We start from the raw sequence: 11,602 nt of genomic DNA on the forward strand, positions 1-11,602 counted from the left end.
GTGTGTTTGACCAGTGTTTTATAACCAGAATCCTACAAGAAACTTAAATCAGCTCTTTTTGTGCATTTTTAGTAGAGATGGGGTTTCACAATGTTGCCCAGGCTGGTTCCAAACTCCTGAGCTCAAGCCATTTGCCTGCCTTGGCCTCCCAAAGTGCTGGGATTACAGGAGTAATCTGGCCAAGTATTTAACTTCTTTATGCTTGTTTCCTACATTTGGAAAATGGGGATGCTTTAAGTACCTAGCACATAGAATTACTGTGAGAATCAAGGCCTCACATATTTACATATTGATAAAATTGTACTCATAGAACACTACTGGAAGCAAAGATAGTATTAGTTAAAATTTAGTGATTATTTACTGCAAATACTTTTACTATTACAAACAACATAGTATAGACATTATTACCACTACTATAGTTATCTTAAAAATCTAAAATAAAAATTTTATGTAATAGCCTAATGTAATCTCTCCTGCTCTGCCCTGGCTCAGCCCTAGTGCCGGCTCTGCCCCTAGTCCTACCACATCACTGGCCCTGACCCTTCCCTGGTCCTGCTGCTGCCCCAGCCCTTCCCATCTTCAGGCCTTACCATGGCCCTACCCTGGTCCTGACCCTGGCCCTACCCCAGAGAAGGGGTATGGCAGAGCCAGGGAAGGGCCGGGGCAAGTAAGGGACAGGACACATCCAAATCCAGGAAAGGGCCAGGGCCATGACAGAGCCAGGGCGAGTCCTTGGCAGGGCCAAGTTCCAGGCCAGGGCCAGGAAAGGGTCATGGCAGGGTCACTGTACGGCCAAGGTCCAGGCCAAAGCCAAGGCAGGGGCAGGGTCAGGCCTGCATAAGGGCAGGACCAGAGCCAGTGATACGGCAGGGCCAGGGCTGTGCCAGGACAGAACAAGAGCAGAGCAGGGCAGGACCAGAGCCAGGCCATAGAGAGAGTAGGGCAAATGCCAAGCCAAGACCAGGGTAGTGCCAGGGCTGAGGCAAGGTCAGGGAAGGTCCAGGGCTGAGTCAAGGCTGGAACCAAGACAGGGGCAAAGGCCGGGGCAGATCTAGGGCACAAGCAGGGCAGGCTAGGGCAGGGCAATGGCAAGACCAGGCCATGGCAGGGCCAGCCCAGGATAGAACAGGGCACAGGCAGGGCGGGGCCAGGGCCACGGCTGGGGCAGGACAAGGACCAGTACCGGGGTCCAGGCCAGGGCAAAGGTATGGCCAGGGCAGAGGTAGGGCCAGAACCAGGGTCTGGGTAGGACCAAGGAGGGTCCATTGCAGGGCCAGGGTTCAGACCAGGGCCAGAACAGGGCTGGGACAGGGCCAGGGCCAGGACCAGGAAAGGGCAATGTCAGGATAAGAGCCATGGCAGGACCAGCAATGGGGCTAGGGCCAGGACAGGGACAGGGACAGGGACAGGGTCAGGGCTAGGGCCAGAATAGCATGCCAGGGTAGAGCCAGGCCAAATTAGGGCCAGGACAGGGTCAGGACCAGGGCTGGGACAGGGTATGGCCTTAAGTAGCAAAGGGCCAGGGCCAGGGTCCATGCTAGTGACAGCGCTGGTCCAGGGCAGAGGCAGGGCCATGGCCAGGTCAAGGACAAGGCTGGGGCAGGGCCAAGGTCTGGGTCAGGGTCAGCACAAGACCAGGACAGAGCCAGGAGAGGGACAGGGCCATGGTAGGGCCAGGTTAAATCAGGAACAAGACACCTGCAAATCCAATTCAGGGCCAGGGTCAGGGCAGGGCCAGTTCAGGGCCAGGGTCAAGACAGGGCCAGGGCCAGGGCTGTCAGGGTCATTGGCAGGGCAAAGGCCATGGCAGGAGCAGGGTCAGGAGCAGGGGTCAATGCCAGGCCAACGCCACAGATAGGACCAGGTATGTGCTAGGGCCAGTGTGAGGGCCAAGGTGGGGTCAGGGCAGGGCCAAAGGGAGGGCAGGGCCAGGGCAGGGTGGAGTAGGTCCAGGGTAGCACAGGGTTAAGGTAGGGCACGACCAACCAGGGCAGGTCTATGGCTGGGGCCGGGGCAGGGCCAGGGCCGGGTCAGCGCCAGAGCCAGGGCAGGGCCAAGACAGTGGCAGCTCCAGGGCAGGGCCAGGGTTAGGACCATGGACATGTCCAAGGCCAGTGCCAGGGCGAGGACAAGGGCAGGGGCAGGGCCAGGGTCATCTAAGAACCAGGGACAAAGCCAGGCCCAGAGCAGGGCCAGGACAGGTACCTGGCAGGGCTAGGGTCTGGGGCAGGGCCATGGCAGGGCCAGGGCCACAAGCAGGTCTGTGCTATGGCCAGGTCCAACACAGTGCCCAGGTAAGGCTAGGATGAAGGCCAAGGTAGGGCCAGGGCAGGGTCAAAGCCAGGCTAGGGCCAAGGCAGGACCAGGGCCGTCAAGGAAGGGCCAGGAAAGCATAGGGCCAAGGCAGGGCAGGGCCAGGCCAGTGCCAAGACCTGGGCAGGGCCAGGGAACAGCCAGGGGAGGGCCAGGGCCAGGGCCTGGGCAGGACCAGGTTTGGGGCAGGAGCAAAACAAGGGCAAGGACAGTGCAGGATCTTGGCACAGCCAGGGTCCAGGACAGTGTCAGGGCAGGGCCAAGGCAGGGTCTGGGCCATGGTAAGACCAGCAACAGGGCTGGGGCTAGGCCAGTGACAGGACCAGAGTCAGGGCAAGGGCCAGAGCAGTGCAAGGCCTGGGTAGGGCCAGGCATTTCAGGGTCAGGGCCAGAGGAGAACCAGGGCAAGGTCTCAAGCAGGGAAGGGCCAGGGCCAGGACAGGTCCAGGGCAGGGCCATGACAGGGCCAGGGGCTGTGTTAGGGCAAGGGCAGGGCCAGAGCAAGGTAAGGGTCAGGGCCAAGGCCAGGGTAGGGACAGGGCAAGAAATATGGCAGGACCAGGGGCAATGCCAAGGCCAAGGCTGGGCCAGGGCTGAGCCAGGGCTGAGTCAGGGCAGGGCAGGGCAGGGTATGGTATGGCCAGTAGAGGACAGGACAAGAGCCGGTCCACAGAGAGAGCAGGACTGATGCCAAGAAAGAGCCAGGCTAGTGCCAAGGCTGAGGCAGTGTCAGAACATGTCCAGGGCAGGGCCAGGGCCAGGGCCAGAACTGAGCCAGGGCACAGCCAAGGCAGGGTAGGGCAGGCAAATAGCATGGCCGGGTCAGTACTGGCACAGGGCAGAGCAGGGCAAGGCAATGGTAGGGGCAGGGCAGGGACAGGCCAATGCAGAGCCATGTTACGCCAGGGCCAGGACACCTACAAGTCCACTTCAGGGCCAGGGCTATGTCAGGACAAAGACCAGGGCCAGGGTCAGGGCCAGGTCTGTGCTAGGGCCAGCTCCAGAGCAGGGCCTAGCGAAGACTAGGGTGAGGGCCAAGGTAAGGCCAGGGCAGGGTCAAAGGCAGAGTAGGGCCAGGGAAGGGTGATGACACATCCAGAGCACAGCAGGGCAGGGTGATGGCCAGACCAGGGGCAGACCACTGCCAGCTCAGGGCCAGGGAAAGGCCAGTGCAGAGCCAGGAAAGGGTCAGGGCCAGGAACAAGGCAGAGCAGGGCCAGTGCCATGGCAGAGTCAGGGCAGGTCCTTGACAGGACCAGGTTCCAGGCCAGGGCCAGGGCAGCAGCAGGGGCAGGGCCTGGATAAGGGCAGGGCCAGGGATATGGCAGGACCAGGGCTAGGGCCAGGGCCAGGCCGTAGTGAGGGCAGGGCAAAAGTCGAGGCAGGGTCTGGGCAGGTCCAGGGAGTGGCCAGCACCAAGCGGGGCCGAGGCACAACCAGTGCAGGGTAAGGCAGGGCAATGGCACCACTGGGCCATGACAGGGCAAGGTCAGTGCAAGGAGAGGGCAGAAAAGGCAGGCCCATGGTAGGGCCAGGGCAGGGATGGGCCAAAGCAAGACCAGGACATGTCCAAGGCCAGGTCAGGACCAGAACAGGAGTAGGACCATGACCACTGGCAGGGCCAGTGCCATGACATGACCAGGGTCAGGACAAGGGGTAGGGCCAGAGCCAGGGCCAGAGCCAAGGTCAGGCCAGTGCAGGTTCAGGGCAGGGCCAGTGCTGGTTCAGGGCAGGGCCAGTGCCAGGGCAAGACCAGGGCAGGGACAGGGTAGCACAGGGCCAAGACAGGGTCAGGATGGGACCAGAGCAGGACAGGGCCGAGACAGTCCATGTAACAGTAGGGCAGGTACAGGGCAATGCAGCACAAAGCCAGGCCCATTGCCAATGCACCAGCCTTCCCTACAAGGCTCCTACCACCTGGCCACTGCTGCAGCCCGTCCATCGCTGTAGGCCTGACCCCCAACCCTGGCTGCAGCCGCCTGCCCTCCTAGCGCGGCCGCTCTCCTACCGCTCTGGCGCACTGCAGTCTCTGTCGCTGCCACCCACCCGCAGTGAGGCAAGTCGTGGTGTCGCAGGCTCTAGGTGTCTCCTCCTCCTCCTGGCATGGAGCAGCTGGGTGGGCAAAGCCAGAAAAGCCTGGAGGAAGATGTGAGGGGTGGAAGGGTTAGAGCCTCAACTTGTCATGCTGGCCACTGGGTGGCAGGGGCCAGTTTCAGCAAAGGCACTCACACCCACCCTCCAAAGTCCAGCCTCTCCTTTTGGCCCAAGCTGGCCGGGAACTGGGGTCTGGGGTGGGTGCTGGAGACACCACAGCACCCAGCTCCCCACTCCACAGGAACCATTGGGCCCACCGGGGCTGCACTCCTCGGGGAGCAGGAGAAGCAGAAAAATTCAGACCCAGCCAGCCCTCTGCACCCAGGTGCCAATTCCTGTTCCAGATGCCTCCACACACAGGGCCCTGTCCCCCGTGGTGTCCCCAGGGGTGCCTGGAAGCCTCTGAGGCACAGACCCAGAGTGCACAGGCCCAGGAAGCGTGGTGTGTGTGGGGGCTCTGCCGTGCTCAGGATTCCCACGCAAATGCTGCGTGCCTGCCGCATTCCAGTATGACCAAGAGTGGGTCGCCCTCTGGAGTGTGGAGTCAGGGAGAGGAGAACCACTCCTTCCTTGGATGCCAACTCTGCTGACCACTGCCAGCAGTGCAGCCCCTGATAGCACCGAACTCGCCCCCGCTCCACGGCTAGTCCTGCCCTCAATAGCGCCCCCCACCTCCATCCCCCAATGCCGCCAGTAGCGTATACCTGATAGTGCCCTAACCTGTCCTCCTCCATGGGCATTGCAGCCCCAGAAAGTGCCCATAACCCCCCCTCCCTGCCATGGGAAGTGCAGCCCTGTACAGTGCTACCAACCAGTACCCCTAATGCAGGCAATGACACCCTGGATAGCACCCCCAACCCACCCCACACTGTGAAAGTTGCAGCCCTGGATAGCCCCTCTCCTACCACTGTGGTCGTGCTGCAGTCTCTGTCACCGCCACCACCAACCACAGTGAGGCAAGCCAGTGGGCCACAGCCTCTAGCACCCAGCAGCCAGACATGGAGCAGCTCTCGCCGATGGCCAGCTCCTACCACTCTGACCACACTGCTGTCTCTGTGGCCATCTTCTTTGACTACAAAGGAATAAAACTAGATATCAATAAGAAGAGTAATTTTGGAAACAATACAATCACGTGGAAGTTAAACACTACCCTCCTGAATAAATGACTAGCGGGTCAATGAAGATACTAAGACAGAAATTCAAAAATTTCGTGAAACAAAGGGTAACGGAAAACACAGTATACCAAAACTTGTTATGCAGAAAGCAGTACAAAGGCAGAGATTTACAGCTATAAGTGCCTACCATCCAAACAAAAGAAAAACTTCAAATAAACAATACATCTTAAATAACTAGTAAAGTAAGAACAAACTAAACCAAAAATAAGAAAAATAAATAAGATCGTAGCAGAAATAAAATTGAAAGAAAAGACACACAAGATGAAATGAAAAGTTGGTTTTCTGGAAAGCAAAACAAAATTGACAAACACTTAACCAGGCTAACTAAGAAAAAAGAGACAAGATTCAAATAAATAAAATCAACAGATTAAAAAAGGGAGACATTACAACTAATACTTCAGAAATTCAAAGGATCATAACTGGCTATTATATGCCAATAAATTGAAAAGCCTAGTAGAAATTGGCAAATTCCTAGATGCATACAACCTACTTAGGTTGAACAATGAAAACATCCAAGCCCAGAACAGATTGGTAACAAGTAATGAGATTGAAGCCATCAGAAAAAGTCTCCCAGTAAAGAAAAGCCCAGGAACTGATGTCTTCACTGCTGATGGCTTCACACCAAACAATTTAATGACCCAGTACAAATCCTACTCAAACTATTTTGAAAAACAGGAGGGAATACTTCCAAACTTATTCTATGAGACCATTATTACTGTGATACCAAAATCAGACAAAGGCATCAAAGAAGGAAACTACAGGCCAGTATCTCTAATATTGATGCAAAAATCCTCAACGAAATACCAGTGAATCAAATTCAGTAAAACATTAAAAAGATAATTCATCATGATCAAGTGGGATGTATCCCTGGGATGTAAGGGTCACTCAACATACAATGTGATACATCATATCAACCAAATAAACGACAAAAACAGTATGATCATGTCAACTGAAACTGAAAAAGCATTTGATGAAATTCAACATCCCTTCATGCTATTAATCCTCAAATAAACGGGTACAGAAGAAACATACCACAACATAATAAAAACTACAGGAAAGTCACCCACAGCTAGAATCATATGGAGAGAGGTCCAGGCTGCAGTGAGCTGTGATCCCACCACTGCACTCCAGCCTGGGCAACAGAGTGAAAGCCTGACTTAAAAAAAAAAAAAAAAAAAAAAAAAAACATAAAAAGAGGTATGAGCCTCTTTTATAGGTGCAGTGACTCACATCTCGAATGCTAACACTTTCTGGGAGGCTGAGGTGAGAGCATCTCTTGAGGCCAGGAGTTCAAGATCAGCCTGGGCAAAATAGCGAGAACCTTTATCTACAAAAAATTTTTAAATATTTGCCAGGTGTGGTGGCACGTGCCTGTAGTCTTAAACAATTATCATATGACCCAGATAGTGTATTCCTTAGGGATATACCCAAGGGAAATGAAAATATACATCCACACTAAAATTTGTACACAAATGTTCACAGCAGCATTGTGCATAATAGCCAAAAATTGGAAAAAAAACTCAAGTGCCTATCAACAGAGGAACTGATAAAATATGGTATATCCATTCAAAAGATTACTCAGCATTAAAAAAGAATGAAGTGTTGATATACACTACAGCATGGATAAACCTTGAAAACACTGTGTCAAGTGAAATACGTCAATCACAAAAGACCATATGTAGTAAGATTTCATTCTGTGAAATCTCCAGAACAGCTAAACTCAGAGACAGAAAGTAAGCTAGTTATTGCCAGGGACTAGGGGAAAAGGGAATAAGGATGACTGCTAATGGGTATGGGATTTCTTGTGGACTGATGAAAATGGTCTGAAAGTATCCAGATACCTGTCTTGTTTGTGCGATTCTGTGAACATATTATAAACCACAAAATTCTGCACTCAAGGGGTTGATTTCATGGTAGGTGAATTTATCTCATTTATCTTTATCTCAATAAAGCTTTTTAAAGACCCTTTAAAAAGACATATCTGTATAAGCTACAAAAATAACACACTGAGAGACTAAAATGCTTAATTTTTCCATTTTTCTTCTTCAGTGCAATCTCAAGTCCAAAACTCTTTCCTTCCTATATATGCATATTTTGTCCAGTGAAACAAGAAACTCTATTAACTTTTTTATTAGAAATAAAAAAAAGCCATGCGTGCTGGCTCACAGCTGTGCTTCCAGCTATTCAGAAGGCTGAGGAAGAAGGATCACTTGAGGCCAAGACTGGGAGTTCAAGACCAGCTGAGGCAACATAGCTAGATCCTGTCTTTAAAAATATTTTTTAGGCCAGGCACGGGGGCTCACGCCTGTAATCCCAGCACTTTGGGCGGCCAAGGAGGGCAGATCATTTGAGATCAGGAGTTCAAAACCAGCCTGGACAACATGGTGAAACCCCATCTCTACTAAAAATATAAAAATTAGCCAGGTGTAGTGGTGGGCACCTGTAGTTCCAGCTACTTGGGAGGCTGAGGCAGGAGAATTGCTTGAGCCAGGAGGGTGGAGGCTGCAGTGAGGCCAAGATCATTCCACTGCACTCCAGCCTGGGTGGCAGAGCAAGACTCCGTCTCAGGAAAAAAAAAAAAAAAAAAAAAAAAAAAAAAATATATATATATATATATACACACACACACACACACATATATGTGTGTGTATATATATGTGTATATATATATACACATATATATGTATATACATTTACACATATATATACATATACACATATATGTGTATATGTATATATATATTTTTTAGGTTAAAACCCTACTGAAATGAAACTAATAAAATAAAATTCAACTTAATTAAAAATAGTTCCTGAAATATTAATTTTCAAACAATTCTATTTTAGCTTTGAATCTGAACAAAATATAAACGTCAATTTCAAAATATCACAAAGATTGGCTGGGGGCAGTGGCTCATGCCTGTAATTCCAGCACTTTGGGAGGACGAGGCAGGTGGATCACTAGAGGCCAGGAGTCCCAGAGCAGCCTGGCCAACATAGGGAAACCCAGTCTCTACTAAAAAAATACAACAAAAATTACCTGGGTCTAGTAACCCCAGCTACTCAGGAGGCTGAGGCATTAGAATCGCTGGAATCTGGGAGGTGGAGGTTGCAGTGAGTGGAGATCATGCCACAGCACTCCAACCTGGGCGACAGACTGAGAGTCTGTCTCAAAAAAATAAAAATAAGGCCAGGTGCTGTGGCTCACACCTGTAATCCCAGCACTTTGGGAGGCCAAGGTGGGCAGATCACTTGAGGTCAAGGAGTTTGGGACCAGCCTGGGCAACACAGTGAAACCTCCTCTCTACTAAAAATACATAAATTAGCTGGGCGTGGTGGCACACACTTGTAATGCCAGCTACACCAGAGGCTGAGGCAGGGGAATCATTTGAATTCGGGAGGTGGAGGTTGTAGTGACCTGAGATTGTGCTACTGCACTCCAGCCTGGACGACAGAGTGAGACTCCATCTCAAAAAAAAGAAAAAAAAAAGAAAATTTAAATTTAAAATTTAAAAAAGTCACAAAGACTACAAATACTCAGGTTTAAGCAAATTCCCACCTTTCTTGAATTAACAGTAATTCATATTTGCTTTGTCAAAAATGTAGATATTTACCTGCCTCAACGGAATGAAATCCTAAAAGCCTAGTGTTCTCAAATGATGAAAACAAAGAAACATGCATATTTTAATTTAGAATTTTGATTCAGAATTAATTTTAATCTAGCTAGAGTATACATAATCATTTATGTATTTATTTATTTAAGAGACTGGGTTTCGCTGTGTTATCCAGGATGGAATGCAGTGGCACAACCTTGGCTCACTGCAACTTGTACTTCCTGAGCTCAAGCGATCCTCCCACCTCAGCCTCCAGAGTAGCTGGGACTGCAAGTGCACGTTACCACACCCAGCTAATTTTTGTAGAGACGAGCCTCGCTATGTTTCCCACACTGGTCTCTAACTCCTTGGCTCACTACAGCCTCAAGCCCCTGGGCTCAAGCAATCTGCCTCCCAAAGTGCTGACATTACAGGAGTGAGCCACCACAACCGGCCTAGTCGATAGTATATACTAAGCAACATATACCCTGCTTTTGCCTAGAACATACTGAAAACATGGCATTAAAAACAATCACAAAAGTTGGGAGCTGAGAAAAATATACTGTAAAACAAATCTGACAGATATTAATCTCAAGAAGCTCCTGAAAATGTCTCAAGAACTCCTATGCTGCACTCTCCCTAATAATTTAGACTTTCTACAGATATTTTCTGATCATCTACCGTGTGCCAGGCACCATGCCAGGTACCAAGATGCCATGGTGAGGTATACACAAAACCGGCTCCTGCTTGCGGGAAGCCTACTCTCTAAAACAGTGCTTGCCAAGCTCGACTGATCACAACTTGGGAGCTTGTTTAAGTTCCAAATCGGCTTCCCTGCTTAGGTGAGCCACAATCCGTGGCATTTTTATCAGGTGCTCCCAATGATTCCTACGCTCTAACGGGTTTGGGAGGAAAGGGTGGGGGTAAGCTCGAGAGCCCAGACCCATCCCGTCTAGCGGGAGCCCCACCTCTAAAGTCCATGTCGCTCAGCATCCTTCCCCCTGACTAGTGGCCCAAACACAGCAGGAAGCTGAGGTGGGTGGAACGCTTTCCAAAACAGCACTCTGTGATGAGCCACCGACAGACTTGCTCGCCTCCGGGAACGAAGAGCTCACTCCTCACAAACCCCACCAGGGAAAGGTAGCACCTGAGCCTCCCGGGCTGCGCGGACACCTGTCTCCCCACGGGTGCCACCTACTGCTCCGGTGGACTCCAGTCCCCAGGTTCCGCCCCACGGGGACTGGGGGGAGGGGGGAGGCGCCGCGCGCATTAGGCGCTGACAGTATACCGACCCCTCCTCCGGTGTGCGCAGGCCAACACCCATACACACCCTCACACACCCGCACACACTCCCGTGGAAACTGAGGCAGGCAGGTGGCGGACCAGGTCCTGCCGCCTGACGGCTAGCGGCTGGGATGGAACCCGGACTGCGAGACGCCTTCCGCCTCACAGGCACTCCTCAGCCGCTGAGGCCCGGCCCGGCTCCCACCGCCGGAGTTTCACAAAGAAAGTCTCCCGGCCCGAGCCCCTCACGCACTCACCGGCGCCGACGCCCGCAGCGACTGGGGCTCCCACCTCCTTCAGCTCCTTGCGGGGGTCGGCCCTTGGGTCGGCTTGGGCGCCGGCAGCGGCGACTGCTCCACATCCACCGGGTCCGGGCTGCGTCCGCCTCGAGCTAACGGTCCCGCCAGCTAGGCGCGCGCGCCAGTTCCGGGCGCCATGTTCCCGCCGTGCTGCTCGCCGCCGAGGCGACCCTCACTGCCCCCCAGCTGCGCGCGCCCCCGCGGGCCCACACACGAACCGCGCACGCGCGCGTTCGCCGCGCCCCCCTCCCTCCCCGCGCGCCCCGCCTCGCGCCCTCTGGAGCTGGCCGCTGTTCCCAGTGTCTCTCCCACCCCCGCCGGGCCCGTCCGACTCCGCGGGTGAGCGCGTGGTTCCCGGCTCCGCACCGCCGCCTGCCTCTCTGCAGACCACCCCGGACCCGACCCCTCGGCCACTTCCCCACACTGCCCCTTTCGCTTCCCCCACCACGCGGGGCCTAGGACGAGGGTCTGGGCCAAGAGGAGCTTCCCTGCAAGAAGTGCGCAGCTAAGGACGCTACTAAGGGGGCGGGATCGCCACCGTGGAGGTGTGCAAGCAGGTGCCTGCGTCCCGGAGACAGCCAGACTCAACGGAGAAGCTGAGTTCAAGTCCCACATCTCCACTAACCCTTGCGTGTTAGGGTCAGGGCTTCGGGACTTGTTTCTCCTAAATCTTTTTTTTTTTTTTTTTTTTTGAGACAGTCTCGCTCTGTCACCGAGGCTGGAGTGCTGTGGCCCGATCTCGGCTCACTGCAAGCTCCACCTCCCGGGTTCACGCCATTCTCCTGCCTCAGCCTCCTGAGCAGCTGAGACTACAGGCGCCCGCCACCACCTGCTGATTTTTGTATTT

The 11,602-nt window shown here is 53.0% G+C and overlaps 1 long non-coding RNA gene across 3 annotated transcripts in view; it reads right to left on the reverse strand.

The window, feature by feature from the left end:
• Positions 1–10,939, reverse strand: part of LOC129137326 (uncharacterized) — a 32,382-nt gene extending 21,443 nt beyond the window's left edge. Inside the window, exons 1-3 of one of the 3 annotated variants that reach the window (XR_010152593.1) lie at positions 10,714–10,939; positions 5,313–5,479; positions 4,360–4,449 (exon numbers count right to left, since the gene is read on the reverse strand). This is a non-coding gene — a long non-coding RNA (uncharacterized LOC129137326). Of the gene's footprint in view, positions 1–4,321; positions 4,450–5,312; positions 5,480–10,713 lie in introns of all 3 variants that reach the window. The other 2 variants (XR_008539779.2, XR_010152594.1) reach the window with 2 other exon arrangements.
• Positions 10,940–11,602: the final 663 nt, after the last annotated feature.

Source organism: Pan troglodytes, chromosome 18 (assembly GCF_028858775.2).
Source record: "Pan troglodytes isolate AG18354 chromosome 18, NHGRI_mPanTro3-v2.0_pri, whole genome shotgun sequence".
NCBI classification, from domain to species: domain Eukaryota; kingdom Metazoa; phylum Chordata; class Mammalia; order Primates; family Hominidae; genus Pan; species Pan troglodytes.